Genomic DNA, 16,960 nt, shown 5'->3' with positions numbered 1-16,960 from the left:
CTATGCTTTCTCAGTCTGATATATTTCTAGTTCACATTTAATTTTTTGTCATGTGATCAAAAACAGAAGAAAATGAAGTGATTAAACAGACACACACCGGGGACCTAGTTCCAATGAGTGAAACAAGGCCCCAATTTTCAAGGACTTTCTTTTGTGCCGTAGCCCCAGGTGTGTGTGTGTGTCTCATGTGTGCACGTGCACACATGCGTAGCTCTACTTGATGAAAAGTTCTAACGGAAGCTAATATGACACAGTGATGTTTTTCAAGTGTTTTATACACTGCCACATTAGATTCCAACTCACCACAAGACTCACAGTCTTTGGGTACAATAGAACCGAAGTCATATCCTTCATATACAAAGACTCTGACACATCACTACTGCAAACAGACTTTCAACAGCAGCAATAAAAGTGGAATCAATCAGACCTGGCCCTGGTGGAGGGGGTGGAGGAAGCAGCATGGGTATGGGAGTAGGGGCGGTGGACACTCCTATCCCTAGGCCCCTAGGCACTTGTGGTATCTGACCCTGAGGGAATGAGGCTACAGCCAGTAAGGGGCAGGGACAGCTCTCCCGTAGACCAGTGCCTTGACAGGGCAGCACAGAGATGCAGGTGAGCTGACCCAAGGGCATGAAAGCAGCAGAGTTGACCCTGCCTCCTGCCAATGGTGGCATTGGATAGGCTAGCTGGAGCAGTGCTGGAGAGCTTGACCTGTTGGTGTGGATAAGGAAGAGGCAGCATGCTGACCAAATCAGCTGCCACTCAGGCTCAGATCCAGGGCTGAGTTGGCCCACTCCAAAATCTTTATCATCTTCAAACAGTTGGTGAAAAGGGACAGTCCTGCTGATCCAAAGCTGCAGGGTCTCTATGACACAGGGCAACAACAGGACAACCTGGAAGGAGTCCAGATGAGGACTGATGGTGTCACAGAAGCTAGAAATCTCAAACCAATGACTCATTGCAATGAACACATGCAAGTGACTATGTGTGGACAAAGGAATATTTTGTGGGACACACTACAGCTTCCTTGGTGAGATGTTTTCTGGTTTTGTGTGGGTTTTTTTGGGGGGTGCACTACAGCTTCCTTGGTGAGATGTTTTCTGGTTTTGTGTGGGTTTTTTTGGGGGTGTCTGCAAGGGTGAAGGGCAGGATATGAGAGGAATGGGAGATGAGGGGGACCGGGGTACATGATATGAAACTCACAAGGAGTCAATAAAAAGTTTTTTTTAAAAGTGCAGTGACCCACATTTAGAGTTACTTTCAAAAGCCACACAACACGCATTTGCCTTTACTAACTACAGAGAGAGCTCTGTTTCCATTTCCTCATTCGTTAGGATATAACTAATAATGCTATCTATCTAACAGGGAGGTTGCGAGGCTTAAAAGAGATCACTTAAAATATCTTCAACAGTACCTGTTATTTAAACACTTGTTACTAGTCAATAATGTCAAGGTCAGAAAATAAGAGGCACATAAATTCACGACTCTGCTCTCATTAGCACCACAGTCTAGGAAATGAACTGAAGTTACTGACTATACAAGACATTGCCACTTAAGATACAGTAACAGAATATTAACATATTTTCTAAATGCCAGAAACAGTGTAACATTTTGATCAGCTGTAAGGTTTAGCTTACAGGGGTATATGAACAGACTGTATGTTAGTAACCTGGTTCAGATTAAACCTGTTGATAACTTGTCCTCTTTAACTAACGCACTGTCAAATTCCTCTGACTACATAATTCCTCTATGATTACAAGAATAACTATTCCATGATAACATCTGCAATGTCAGCTACTCTGAAAAGAAATGTGATTATAAATGTCCTATTAACCCTCAAAGCCAAAAGATAAGTAGTCAGAGTGTAGCCCACATTCAGACAACCTATGCTCTAAACCAATATAAGAATCTTGCCGGGCATGGTGGCGCGCGCCTTTAATCCCAGCACTTGGGAGGCAGTGGCAGGTAGACCGTTGTAAGTTCAAGGCCAGACTGGTCTACAAAGTGAGTTCAGGACAGCCAAGGCTACACAGAGAAACCTTGTCTTTGAGGGGGAAAAAATCTTGTCCCACCTATGATGTATACAACCTTCGCACTTAAACATCAAACGTCTGCTACCAGAAAGCACAAGCCACCTCCTCCTCCCCCTACAGCAGCAGTGCCCATTGCCAGGTTAGTCCCTTACCAAACATCTGAATGTCCACTATCCATAAGGCATGTGGCAGTCCACAAAAATTAATTGCTGTATTTCCCCTTTCAAAGCTGAGCATAATTAAGGTACACATACTTAGAAGTAAAATATATGATTTAAAAGTCATAAAAGTAACACGGGCATGCTTTTAAAAATGAGCTTTGATTGGAAGGGGGGAAGGGACTGGGACAAATTCCAGACTGCAAGTAACTATGAGGAAGACCCTGGAGAGGAAGACGTATAAACTCCAGAGACAAAAGGGGCCAGGCTCGGGCAGAAAGATGATGCCTGGATCTAAGCATAAAGAGGAAAAATATTATTTGGGGAAGGATTTTATATTTATTGAATGGATTTGTGTGGTACAGATTTAGTGAGAGAGCAGTTACTGGGCTACTGCTGCTCTGGGCTAAGGCAGTAAGACTTGAAGTACTCAGCTTTAACCGAGAGCAGACCCACAGCCTTAAGGTCCACTTCAAGAACTGGGTCAAGCAGAACAATGTAGTTCCTTTACTTTTATCTTTTCTAACCATGAAATTTAAATCCTCTTCAAAATATCAACTCAGTCTTTCCCTACTTACTGATTGCTCTCTCACCTTTGCTTTTTACTGCTATTCTTCATGACCAATTTTACCATCTATTATTGCTAATCACAACTTCAAATCATGACCCTTTCCTACCCCAGAGAGCCAAGTAAAATTTCCTTAACTTTGTTCTTACTCAACTTTAATCCTGTGTATATGAAAAGTCTATACACCAACAGTCTTTTAATATAGTCTCAATTTTCTCATCACACTCGGTCAATATTCCCCCAAGTATCTCAAGATCCCATAAACTTAGTAACAACAGCCATCATTTCTTTGGTACTTTCTTTATGATGGAAAATATGCCAAGTGCTGTGCCCCGCCCCTGCTTTTGAGTCAAGGTCTTGCTATGTAGCCTTGGCAGGCCTTGAGCTCCCTATATAGACCAGGCTGGCTGGCATCAAACTCAAGAGATCACATCACATGCTGGTGTGAGCCACCATGCCCAATACAAGTCTTTTCTTCCTTCTTCTTCTTCTTTCTCCTCCTTCTTTTGTTTGTTTTTGTTTTTTCCAGACAGGACTTCTCCGTGTAGCCCTGGCTCTCCTGGACTAGCTCTGTAGACCAGGCTGGCCTCAAACGCAGAGATCTGCCTGCCTCTGCCTTCCAAGTTCTGGGATTAAAGGCGTATGCCACTATGCCTGGCTATAAGTCTTTAAGTAGTCTACCCAATCTTATAAAAAACATTTCCATTTGATTTAAAAAAAAAAGCTCAAAATCAATGAATCAGCCACGAAAATGCACTGTGTAGGAAAGCAGATGAGTTCTAGCCTTTGAGGGACAGTACTGCCCTACTTCAATGGCTCCTTTCGTGAACCTGTGCTGGTTTCACCTACTCAGAAATAGCTCCTCAGGTTCTGCATTAAGGCTCTCAACCCTTCAAGAATATTAACTCAGTAGAGGCAGGTGTGTCGCTGTGAGTTCAAGGCCAGCCTGGTCTACAAAGGGAGTTCAGGACAGGACAGGCTACACAGAGAAACCCTGTCTCGAACCCCTGCCCCAAATTAACTCTACTGCTCGATCTCAATAGTGGTGAGTGAAGACAAAATTTTTGGCTTTAACTTCCAAAGCCCTGGAAATGGCAAGTAAGCATCATCACATGCATGCCCTTTTTGAAGGGGTTCTTGCAGATGAAGGCAGCTGTGTACATTTACAGGTACTCTTTTAAACTCCAGAAAGCCATGACTCAGAAATGCTAACAACGACCTTTTAGAATTCTGGTTCCAGGAACAAGACCCTTTTAATTGAAAGAATCCACTCAGGACCATTTGAAGACTATTTTTAAATCTATAGATATGACTCTGCAGTGTCATTTAGGTTCACTGAGCCCATATACAGCTATCCGTTGGCCCTCAGCAAGGGACTGGTGGCAGGATTCCATTGTCTCTCATCTAAAATGGTGTAGCATGCCCATGTAACCTATTCTAACCCACCTGTATACTTCAAGTCACATTTAGATCACTTTAATACCAAATACAATGGAAATGCTGAGTAAATGAAGCTATATTGTTTAGGGAATAATTACAAGAATGACTATAAATGTTTAGAAACATTCAATTTAAAAATATTGATCCAGGCCGGGCGGTGGTGGCGCACGCCTGTAATCCCAGCACTCGGGAGGCAGAGGCAGGTGGATGGCTGTGAGTTTGAGGCCAACCTGGTCTACAAAGCAAGTCTAGGACAGCCAAGGCTACACAAAGAAACCCTGTCTCAAAAAAAAGAAACGAGAAAAAAAATAGAAAGAAAAAAATAGATTCAAGGATGATTAAACAAGAAGGGGAAAACTAGTGTCAAGAGAAGAAAACATGTATCTTAGAGGGCTGCCGTGAAAGCCTTATGGCTTTACACAAATAAACCGTCGATACAGTAGATGGCTTTTTTGTTTGTTTTTCGAGACAGGATTTCTCTCTGTAGCCTTGTCTGTCCTGGAACTCACTCACTCTGTAAACCAGGCTGGCTTTGAACTAACAGGGATGCACCTGCCTCTGCGCCTCCTGAGTTAAGTATAGTTTTTATTATTTGCTTTCTTCTAATTATCCAGAAGAATTTTTGTATCATGATTGGCCATGGTCAAATCTGTCACAAAAACTAATGAATTTTAATTAGGAGCCTAAATATTAATACTATATACACTTAAGTTAAGGGTTACAAATAGAAATATTAAGAATCATAAAAACTCAAGTTCTCTATCACTCACTCAAAGACTGCTTAAAACATCTCTATTAAAAATACAGTATTAGCCAGGCATGGTACAAGCACTCAAGGAGGCAGAGGCAGGCAGAGCTCTGTGAGTTCAGGGCCAGTGTGGTCTACAAAGTGAGTCCAGGACAGCCATGGGTACACAGAGAAACCCTGTCTCAAGAAACTAACCAACCAAACAAAAATCAAAACAACAGAATGCTACCTACAGTCTAATGTATTTATTTTTATGTGTATGGATGTCTTGCCTACATGAATGTTTGCATCCCACAGCTGGTGGGGGCCAGAAGGCGTAAGATCCCCTGGAACTAAGTAACTGATAAGCCACCATGTGGGTGTTGGGAATCAAATTTCAGTTCTTTTGCTGACAGAATCGCAAATGTTCTTAACCAACAGAGACATCTCTCTAGCCAGACAGTCCAACTTATCAACATATAAATTTTCGCTTCTTAATTTCTTATAAAAGAGTGTCCAGTCTTATTACACTTTAGGGAAAGGTACTTAGAGCTCACCGCACTCAATACTTTTTCTAGCTTTGGCTGCCTTAGCAGGAGTACATAGAGCAGGTAGTATATAGACAGGTAGTGCAAAGGCTAAAATCATTAATATATACGTATGCATGTATATATATATTCTGGAAACACATAACGAAGTATAAAATTATAGAGCTGGGCGTGGTAATCCCAGCACTTGGTAAGGAAGAGATAGCTGGATCTCTGTAAGTTTGAGACCACCCTGGTCTACAAAGTAGTCCCGGATAGCCAAAGCTACACAAAGAAACCTAGTCTTGAAAAGCAAAAACCAAAGCAAAATAAAAGAAAGAAGTATAAAATTGTCACTTATATCTAGGCGTGGTGGCTCATGCCTTTAATCCCAGTACTCAGGAGGCAGAGACAGGCGGGTCTGTGAGTTCGAGGCCAGCCTAGTCTACAAAGTGAGTCCAAGATAGCCAGGACCACACAAGAAACCCTGTCTTGAAAAACCAAAACACTGAAAAAGAAAAAAAGAAGAAGAAAAAAAAAAAAAAACCCAAAGCAACAATAATAAATTTTTAAAAAAAATTTTAAATGTTACATAATATAGAGTACATTAAACATTAGAAAGTGTTAAGGAAGAAAAACATTATCAACCTTTTTTTTGCTATACAGTAATCCAAGCTTCTTACATGAGAATGGCTTACATGCCAGAAAATAATACATTCTTGCTAAAAAAATAAAAAATAAAAAATAAAATAAAACAAACGGAAACAAAACAAAAAAGAAAAAGGAAAAAAAAAACAAAAAACAAAAAACAAAACAGCAAAATAATACCTGAGGCAACTTAATTTTTAAATATTTTTGTTATCTGAAGACAAGACAAACGATAATGCATACAAGAAATCTTTTCCTAATTACCCGTTATGGCCTGTTTCCCTGTATGCATGTCACAGGGACAAGACTTATTTTTATCTGTTTCTATAAACTCTGCTTGAGCTGATTTTTAAGATTGTCTTCTGATTTGATTAAGATGTAAAGTACCCAAGGGTATTACTCAGACAGATGATGGTTTGAAGAGAACGTCTTTAAAGTTATAAAGCAAAGAAGTGATTTTTGGTTAAATCACAATCAGCAACACATTCTATTGGCCACACAGTAAAGGTCAAGGTGTGGTCTGAAAAAATTAGAAAGATGCAGGCATTTAGTGGCCACTTAGCATATTTCCCAGGTGACGAAAGAGGAGGAGGGGGCACAGCTAGGCATTAGGTAAACTTCTGAACAAAAGTTTAATAAGACAAAATCAACAACACTCAGCTTGAACCAAACTGTGTGTGTGTGTGTGTGTGTGTGTGTGTGTGTGTGTGTGTGTGTGTGTGTGTGTGTAATATATAATTATAATGCCCATCACACCCAACTACTGAGAGTCCCAGCTTCTTCAACATGCTGTCTCGGTCACATGCTGGCTCCACAGGATGTCCATTCTCCTGTCTAGACTCACGGCTCTTCCAAGCTTCCCAAGCGCAGGAGAAAGACCACAGGAAGCTTCCCTAAACACAGCCACAAAACATCACATTCTCTTCAAAAGAACAGAGCCCAGAAAGGAAAGTAAACTTCAGAATGCTGAGACATCTAAGTGGCTGGCATGTGTAACAGTCACAGAATGTCAAGAGAACAAAAAAATTAATAAATGGTGATGAAAACCACCCCCTTGGCATTATTGATTCGGAAGCTGAGACTCAAAAGGTTAAATAACTTGTTCAGGGACACAGATATTTTCAAGCATGTTTCTGGCAGAGCAGCGTCCCTTTCAACAGGCTATACTGTAATTATGGTTCATCACTTCAGCCCTTCATACTGAAATATAGTTATTCAATCCATGTGAAAATACAGACACAGTCCTTGCAAGAAGCAACTTGATGCTGCCAGTAGCCAATTATACTATTTTTCAGACATATACTAAGGCAACTAGTGTGAAATGTTATCCATCTTAATATTTTATACCACCATCATAATTACTTCCCAGATGCAAAGTGAAAGTGTTTAGTATTAAATAAAAATGTTGCACATGTAGTTCATTATAATTTCAATGTGTTATGCTGTAAACTTCCAGCTGAAAAGCAGTCATCTCAACACAGTGGAATGTTTAATCAGATATATACGAGGTACAGAAAGGAAGACAAGAACTTGGGCTGGGAATGTAACTTTTTTTTTTTTTTTGGCCTGGGCTAGCTCTATCGTCAAAACACACACACACACACACACACACAACAGAACTGTAACACCGGGAAGGTGACGTGGGTTTTTTTTTTGTCTCAAATTATTAAATTATAAAAGCAGACATTTAAGGGTAGTAGCTAAGGCTCAAAAGCAGGGGGTGAACCCGCACTGTCTTTCTAGTCTCAAGCTTCCTCATCTGTAACTACAGAAATAATCTCTGGAAAGGGCCCAGGATATAGATAAGGTAAAAGTGTGAAAAATGAAGTATTCTATCTGGTTAAAGGGAGGTGGGGATCAAGCACTATTTGACTGTGGGGTGAGCGCTCAGAAAACCTAAGGCCCAGAAGAGAACCCTTTAAGGTCTACGACTCTTGGGAGGGTTTCTCCTCCATCGAGAAGGCGGTCATGTTTAAAATCTGAAAGCCAGGGTTTTTTTTTTCGTATCAGAACTGTTGAAAGTTATTAATTTCCATAACGTCAAAATCATTTATTCTTCTCAAATACTGCGTCTCCTTACACTCTAACCACGTTTAAAAATACATCAGGCACATTATTCCACCTAGCAGGAAACTTGGGGTGGGGGTGGCAACGTCGATTTGCTTAGACTTTGACCTTTGTGGATTTCTTTGAGAAAAGAGAAAAATACTTCGGAGGGTGAAATTTGGAGAACATCTAAAACTCCAGTTGGCAGAAGGCTCTTCACAGCCAGCTGTCTTTCATGAAAAGAATCCGAGTGTATTTACAACCTACAAGAAGAGAGCCGCGCCTCAACCAAACTAACATAAAGAACTTCCCTCCAATATACACAGCCAAAATGATGCAAAACCTGTAGTTTACTTCAATGGGTTTGCTCGAAGCCGGAATGATGAACGGACCTGGAGGCAACACTACCGAGCCAGGGGTCTCACTTTTCAAACCAGAGGCGGTCTCCACATCGTGGGGACTCGTGGGCTGGTCGGCTCAAGGGGCGACCCCGCTTCGGGCTACCCGAAAGTCCCCCCCCCCCCCCCCCCGGCGGCTGGGGCCCGCCCCGCCCGCCGAGGGTCGCGCCCCCCTCCTTGCCGCCGCACACACCCCGCCCCCGCCGCGCGTTAACCCCTCTCCGCCCGCAGCCGGCTCCTGGAGGAGGCCGCCCAGGGGGTGGAGTTGTCGCGTCTTCTCCCGGGATCGCCCGGGCAGACGCCCGGCTTGTTTACAGGCCCCAGGCCTGGCCGCCGCCGCGCAGGCCCGCCCTCCCGCCCGCCCGCCCTCGCGCCGCGCTTACCGGGAGCAGCCGCGGGGCGGGCGGGTCCCTCGGTCGGCCGGGGCGGCGGTGGCGACGGCGGCCGGGCACGGGGTCCCGCAGCGGCGGCGGCCGGGCCCGGGCGGAGGAGGGGAGGAGCCGGGCTGGGTCCGGGCCCCCGGCTCTCGGAGCCCTCGCGGCTCAGATCATCCGGGCGTCGGAGCGGGAGGCAGAGAGCGGGGCCCGCGGGAGGCGGAGGAGGCGCCGAGGACTCATCGCTTGCCGCCCCACCTGCCTGGGCCCCCCTCCCCCCGCCCCAGCCACCCGATCCCGAGCTGCGGACCCGGCCGGCGCGGAGACCACGGCGTTCTGGCTCCTGCGCGCGCTCCCGCCCCTCGCGCCGCCGCCGCCGCCTCTAGCGCGGCCCCGCGCACGCGCGCTCTCGGCGGCGCCCGCCCCTCCCCCTGCCTGGCCCCGCCCCGCGCCACCGTTCACCCCCGCCCTGCAGCTGCGGCGCAGCCCAGCGGCCGGAGAGACCCGGATGTGGGAGGGCCGGAACTGCGGCGAGGGCGGGGGAGGGGCGGCGGTGACGTCAGTGCCCTGCGCTGCTCCACGGCGGGCTGCTGTTGGGCGGCAGGCGCCTGGGCTGATCCCCGGGGGAGCCTTAGGAGTCCTGGGTGGGAGCCAGCCAGGCGCCCGGCCTTCGCGCTAGGTAGGGCTCGGAGGCCTCCTCCAAACGCGACCGTTGTCTTCCAGAGCCGCCTCTTACGAGTGCCTACAGACGCGAGCTTCCAAGCACGGTCCCCGTTAGGGGCCGGCGTGAGGAAGGAAGTTAGCCTTCCCCTGAGACCTCAGGATGCCCACACGGGTGCCATACCACAAACGTGCGTGTGCAACCAGTTCACGCCTTGGGACACGTGCCTGGTGCTTCTGGTGGGTTGTCCCTGAGTCGCTCCAGGGATTCCGAATTGTATTTAGGTGCACGTTATACGGTCACGTGATCCGATCTCAACGGGCATTTCCCAAGACCTCCAATGAGGTTAATGGAACCGAAGGTTTTGGGTTTTTTTGTTGTTGTTGTTGTTTTGTTTTGTTTTTTTCCAAAAATATAAAGGATAGTCAGAAACGTGGCAGCTGCTTTCATGAAGAGCTCGAGATGAGCGAAAGGTAATTGAGGCTGCACGTGCAGGCGGCCCAAATCCAGTCTAGCTAGCTAGACCACTGAAAACCCGACCCACGCTGCTTGTAGACGCCGGGGATAGAATGACAAAACCCTAGGCAGCCAATGAATCAGAGCTGAAAAGCAGTACATCACCAGTATGAGTTCCCATTGGCTGGGGTGCCTTCCCAGCTTCTCAGTCACCGACTTAACCCTTACACCAAAATCGCAAGAATAGAAGTTTAAGAGAGATTTGGGTATAATACAAAGAAAACCCAAGTGCTCTGTTGAAATAGGCTAGTACTTTAAAAAGAATTCTAAAACTCTTAGCCAAATTGGATTCTGGCCAGTAAGAAGATGAATTGCGGTAAGGCCTTCCCTTATCTCTGGTGTTTTCTGCAGCAATTTGCACCCTGCTACTTTGTGTCTCCTAAACACTCCATTGTCTTGACTCTCGGATCAAATGCAACCTGCTCTACGCCGCCGCCGCCGCCGCCGCCGCCGCAAACCAGTTCTCTGCTTTGGATGTTGTGGAAACCATTTCTGATCTTTTCAGCATGACTTTTCTGAGATTTTTATTTCCTTCTCTTTCACATCTGACACCTAACGTCAGGATCAAATGTGACCTGCCAGGAGACAGACCACGTCTTTACTAAACCTCTAAATCACCCACAAATCTTGGGAGTAAGGTGAAAATGTAACATTTGCAGTATATAAAGTAAAAATAAACGCCACTATACAGTTCTAATTCTCTACACAAGTGCAGAAAATAAATTAGATTCAAGATTTTTAATGAAATGCCTGCCTTACTGGATTAAGTATATATTGTATACAATCTGTGTTAACTGTATTTAGGTTTTGTTGTTAAGCAGTGATGACCGTGATTGAAAACAAAGTCCTTTGCTTGTTAGTCAAGTCTTCAACCACTAAGCTCTGCCCTCAGCTCTGGTTAGGGTTTTTGTACGTTCCTATCGTCTGGTTTGGTTTGTTTTGTTTTGTTTTGTTTTTGAGACTGGGTCTCTAAGTAGCTCTTCTGGCCTAGAGTACTCTATGTAAATCAGGCTAGCTTCAAACCTACAATGACCCTCCCCATTCTGCCTCTGGGTTGCTGATATTACCAGCGTGTGCCACCAAACCTGCCTAAATTCTTAGTGCTCCCAGTACTTCAACAGGTTACGACATGAAGAGCATGCTAGGGGATTTGTTAACAATCTGACGTACAAAGTTATCTGACAGCCAACATTTAGTGATGTCTTCGCACAAGTGTATGCCCGCACGCGCGCGCACGTTTGTGTGTGTGTGTGTGTGTGTGTGTGTGTGTTTTCAGGCTGACCTTGAACTCTTAAAGAAACTAAGAATGACTTGTAACTCATCCTCCTGCTCCCAGCTGCCCACTCCTGGGGTGCACCACCACACCTGTCTAGAGTGCTCTTAAGCAATAAAGTTTCCTGTTGAAAGAGAAGCTGAGTCATCAGTGGCAGCATACACTGTAGAAAATTGGGAGGTTTTTGTCTGGTTTCTTTTAGGTTTGCATTTCTACAGTCTGTCTGTTCTATCCTTGTTAAACAACAAAACAAAACAAACAAACAAACAAACAAAAAACCCGGGTAACAGAAGAGAGGTAGAAAAATTAAAAGTAAGGCAATTTTGGGGGGAGTCTTCCCACTGTATCACAGGCAATAAGTCAGCTGTGAAGCTGGGCATGGTTGCGCACGCCTTTAATCCCAGCGCTCGGGAGGCAGGGGCAGGCAGATCAATGTGAGTTCGAGGCCACCCTGGTCTACAAAGTGAACCCATGACAACCAAGGCTACACAGAGAAACTCTGTCTCAAAAAAAACAAAAAAAAAAAAAAAAAAGAAAGAAAGAAAGAAAAAAGGCAGCTGTGCCTATCAAGTCTCTTTTCTAGATACAAGTTGTAGGATATTGTCGGATAATGGGAAACGTGTGTGCTGTAAGGCTATAAGGATGGTTCCTTATCAAATTTGTTCTTGTTGTTTGAGACGGGTCTCTCTACATAGCCCTGAAACTCACATTTGCCTCAGCATCCTAAGTTCTGGGGCTAAAGATTTGTGCCACCACACCCAGCTCTCATTAAATCTTATCCCGAGGAAGAAGGAGGAAAGTATATAGGAAGACCGGGACTTCAGAAATATGAGGGTTAACTGTTTTTTTCAGTTTTCAACCATAAGACTTTACTTAATTCTCCTACACCAGTCTGAAGTCTTCACAATCAGTTTTGGTGAAATACCACTTTAATCATTTTTATGTATCTAACACAATCATATTCTGCACTGAGACTATTATATTTTAGTTAATGCAGAGAAAGAAAGTGGAAAGATTAGTTCCAACGTACTGAATTTACTGTGCGTAGGAACTTAGAGACCTGGGGCAAGGACAAGGGACTACAGTTAGGGAAACTAAAGCCTAGTACACTCAGTAATCTCTCTCCATTATTAAAAATGAAAATTACTAGAGTGGGAGGTGGTGGCGCACACTTTTAATCCCAGCACTTGGGAGCAGTGGCAGGTAGATCTCTGTGAGTCTGAGGCCAGCCAGGTCTACAGGGTGAGTTCCAGGACAGCCAGGGCTACACAGAGAAGCTTGGCTTGAAAACCAGAACAAAACAAAACCCAAAACTATTAATATGCAATTAATACCTAGTATACTCAATAGTCTCTCCATTATTAAAGATGAACTATTAATAATGCATTTAAACCCTTGTTACACTCAATACCCTCTTTTTCCTCTACAATCCTGATTTAAAAAAAAAAAAAAACAACAAGTGTGTGGGGGAGGTTACATTTCTTATTGCATAACTAGTGTGGATTCTTCCAGAGGCTCAACCTGAGATGGCCTAGCCAGGACCTCTCACCGTGCTTCTCAGCCATGTAAATGATCCTCCACGGGATGCCGGAGAAGCCCCCTCCCCCAGCCAGCCAACCACCCTTCACAGCAAGCTGAGCACAAGCCCAGTACAGTGCCAAGTGGGCCAGAGGTCCAGCTCTCCCCACCTCTGTCTGCTTCATTCGCTACCTGGTTTGTGCTGCTTCCTCTCCCACAGCAGCTTCTTGAGTCTTCTTCTTGCCTGTCTTCTTCTTGTCTCTCTTCTCCCTTTATTCAGGAATCTATTTTCCTCCTTATCCTTTCTTGCCCTCATTTTTCTCCTTGATTCGAATAGCTTAATCCAAAATGCCGCTTCTGTTACCCATTTTCCCCTGAACTTGCACATATGCGTAGTTAGCACTAAACTAATTTCTTTCAGGGGTGGGGTAGCCCACCCCATATCCTCCCTCCCTCTCCCCCATCACCATATCATGTTAATGAAAAACAGCTGTCTACAGAACTGTTCAAGCGAGGGGTAAGAGAATCATGCCCTATGTGACATCATCACTGAGGTAGGGGGCGATTAGCCCTCTCACGGTGGGACGGAGGAGAGCCAGACATCTTTTGCTGCTTCTATGCCTCCTGGTCCCTGGGAAAAATGTGGACAGCTGTGAGCACTACCTGCTAAATTATAGTGAAAAGCTCCCCCTCAAGACTTAGTGTGTCTATGGCCTAACACCAGCTCTTACCAGATAAGTCACTGTGCGCCAGGCGCTGGGCTGGATCCTGTGGTAAATGATATCAATGGAAAAGGTTCCTGTCCCCGCATAACTGGCCTTACAATGAGGAATATTCAGAAAGAGGTAAATAAACAAAAATAGGTGCCCAGATGGAGGAGGTGACTTGAACACAGATGTTTGGAGTAAGAAGTTAGCTTAGTAAAGACTGGGGCAGGGTAACTGTGCAACCGGTGTGTGTGTGTATGTACACGTATGTGGGTGTGCATCCACATGCATACGTGGAAGCCAGAGATTAACATCAGTGTCTTCCTCTATCCTCTTTCTTTATTCATGAGACACTGTCTCTCACTGAACCTGGAATTTTGCCATCACACCTCTCCTCTGCGTCTCCCCTATGCTAGGATTACAGACACACCTGACTTTTTAACAAGCATGCTGAGGGTGGGGGAGGTGGGGAGCTTTCCCCAGCCCTGGGGAACTATTTTTAGCTAATACTAGCAAAATTTAAGGGATCTCCATGAAGTCAATTCACCTTGGTGTTTCTCATCTATTTCTGGCATTGTGGGGGATCCTGAAGTAAACCACATCCTTGAAAGTGAATGAGCAAGAGTTTTGCATCTTTACCAATGACAGCTTGGTTGGAAACTAGTGATGAAATAAATGACCATCAGAATAAAGTCTTTTATCAGTACAACCAGAGAGCTGTCAGTTTAGTCCTGTCATCTAAGCCTGTGTGTGGGCAGGGCAAGGATTGTGATGCTCCTCCTCTACAGAGGAGAAAACCAAGCTCCAGAGAGGGAGCAATTACTCAGAGCCAGAGAAAGCCGTCAGTGGTACCCAGGGCCTTTTCTGGGTAAGGATCACCACTCTTTACATGACAGTAATACAGGCAGCAGAGAGGGCAAATGAGAGCACGCTGATCTTCCTGTCAGGCAGTGCTGTGCACAGCTAACCCTCATGCTCAGTTAACTTACAGACATTTTGAAAGCTGTTTGCTAAATATAGCCGTTATTTAAAACTATTAATATACAGTTAGGTCCATTTAAATAAAGATTACACATGATTAAAATGAATCACCACATTACTTCAGTATTTTTAGTGTGACCTGTGCTTCTGAGGTAATTTGTGCATATTGTGTCTAAGCGGTGGAAATTCAGAGACTTAATTTTGGTGGCTTGTGATTGGGAGAACTGACTCCTTGGAAAGGAGCAAACACAACAGATAAAGGTTTGGCTGTGTCTTCTCTGAATTTAAGAAAGGGACCGAGAAAAGGTCACCTGCAGATTAAACTAGGCATGCCGTATCTTTAACTTTTACAAGGTATTTTGTTGTTTGTTGTTGTTGTTAACAAAACACACAATTCAACCACAAACTCCCTCATAATCGCAACAGATTAGCCAACAGCCATGTCAGAGCACTTTTGGAGAGCCACTTGTTAAGTACAGGCCAGCACATCCCTGGATCTGCAGGCACTGTGCCTTGTGGGCCTCTTTACTGGTTCTCCAGACTCAAGTGAATTATTTAAATCACTAACATCTGTTTCCTCCTCCACAACATGCTTCCTTCCTGGCTAAAAAAGGTTGAAGAGATCAGAGAAGTTCCCTAGCTACCTCATCCAGGGGTACCCTCCTGTGCCCTAAAAAGCATGATCTAGTGGTGCCATGACATGAAAAGGGCGGGAGGCACCAGCTTGGAGTGTAGATTTGTGGCCAACTCCTGGCCGCTAGGACCTGAGAAATCTTGAGGCGATAAGTCTGGAAAGCTTTGTAAAAAGCAGTCATATGAGGAAAGCATGCCATCTGCAGCCATGTTGGCTTGTTTGTGTGTGAGCCTGGATTTTTAGGATAATGGGCCAGGGTAACACTGGGAAGAGGAATGCTAGACAGTTTGTGACTCACACTACCAAACCATTCAGCCTGCCCCGAGACTGCCTACTGCAGGTAGGGATTAATTACTTCATTAATTAATTTTGAGATAGGGTCCCACTATGTATCCCTGGCTTGCCTAGTGCACCATCAGGTAAGATGACCTTGAACTCAGAGAGATCTGCCTGTCTCTGCCTCTTGAATGCTAGGATCAAAGATGTATGGATGCCACCATGTTAAGTGTACCTTATTGACAGAGTCCACTTTTGGTTGTGTACTTGGTTATTTTTATTTTATTTTATTTCATTTTATTATTTTATTTATTTATTTATTGTTTTTTCGAGACAGGGTCTCTCTGTGTAGCCTTGGCTGTCCTGGACTCACTTTGTAGACCAGGCTGGCCTCGAACTCACAGTGATCCACCTGCCTCTGCCTCCCCAGTGCTGGGATTAAAGGCGTGCGCCAGCACACCTGGCTGTACTTGGTTATTTGTGACTATGAGCACCCGAGTATGCAGGAGCGCTCCTTCATGTGTGGCACGTGTCAAGAGCTGACTGAGCTAGTCTCCACACTGGGTCCTTCACCTTTGGAAAAATTGTCAAGTGGCCGTTGACCTCTTCAGTATATGAGGAAATTTTGTCCACTTTAGCTTCACTTTTAATCTTTATCTTATTTCTCTCCTAAAAGTGGTTTTATTTTGTTTTTTTACTTGTCTGGTGGAATGGTAGTTACAAAGCAAAGTCATTTAAAATTTAGAGCAATTAAATGCAGAGTACTAACATGCATTTCCTCTTGAAGAACCTGAACAAATGCTCTGTTTCAATGTATAAAGGTCTCAGAATTACTACTTTTTGCAGAGCATATTCAGAACCAATTTATTAGAATTAGAAAGAGAATTTCTAGGTGGACATGGTACACACCTTTAATCCCAGTCTTCAGGAGGCAGAAGTGATCTTTAGTTTGGAGCCAGCCTGGTCTACTACATAGTGAGTTTCAGGACAGCAAGAGCTCTACAGAGGAACCCTACCTAAAAAAAATAAATAAAAGAAAGAAAAGAAAGAAAAAGGAAAAAAGAAAGAAAAAGAAAAACAGGAAAGGGAGGGAAGGAGGGAGGATTTTCTTTTAGTATATAAAATGGAAAGAACTTGGCCTAGACTATGACATGCTTTAAGATAGGCCCCTTGTGAATGTGATCAAATTCAATTCTTTTAATTTTGCCAAGAGAAATATATGTACAATATACAAATATGCAACACATAGTGGTATATGTATGTATGTGGAGATATATTGATGTATATTATAAAGGAGAATGTCAGGAGGAAGAGCTCCTTTGCAAACACAGGGCAGCATGATTTTCAGTCCCAGTATTTGCTGTTTCAAAGCTGGTTGCACCTTCTTGCAATGGCTTGCTTTCTCCTTGTGACACTTTTTGAATCATTATTTTGTAAAGAAAACAAAACCCTCTTCTGCAGATAAAGCACTCATA

At 44.4% G+C, this 16,960-nt stretch overlaps 1 protein-coding gene across 1 annotated transcript in view; it reads right to left on the bottom strand.

The window, feature by feature from the left end:
* Positions 1 to 9,209, bottom strand: part of Ppm1a (protein phosphatase, Mg2+/Mn2+ dependent 1A) — a 46,490-nt gene extending 37,281 nt beyond the window's left edge. Inside the window, exon 1 of the mRNA XM_051147402.1 lies at positions 8,929 to 9,209. The gene's annotated coding sequence lies outside the window, so the exon portion shown is untranslated. The remainder of the gene's footprint in view (positions 1 to 8,928) is intronic.
* Positions 9,210 to 16,960: the final 7,751 nt, after the last annotated feature.

This window comes from Acomys russatus, chromosome 1, assembly GCF_903995435.1.
Source record: "Acomys russatus chromosome 1, mAcoRus1.1, whole genome shotgun sequence".
In the NCBI taxonomy this organism is placed as follows: domain Eukaryota; kingdom Metazoa; phylum Chordata; class Mammalia; order Rodentia; family Muridae; genus Acomys; species Acomys russatus.
This window is presented reverse-complemented; position numbering and strand designations above follow the sequence as displayed.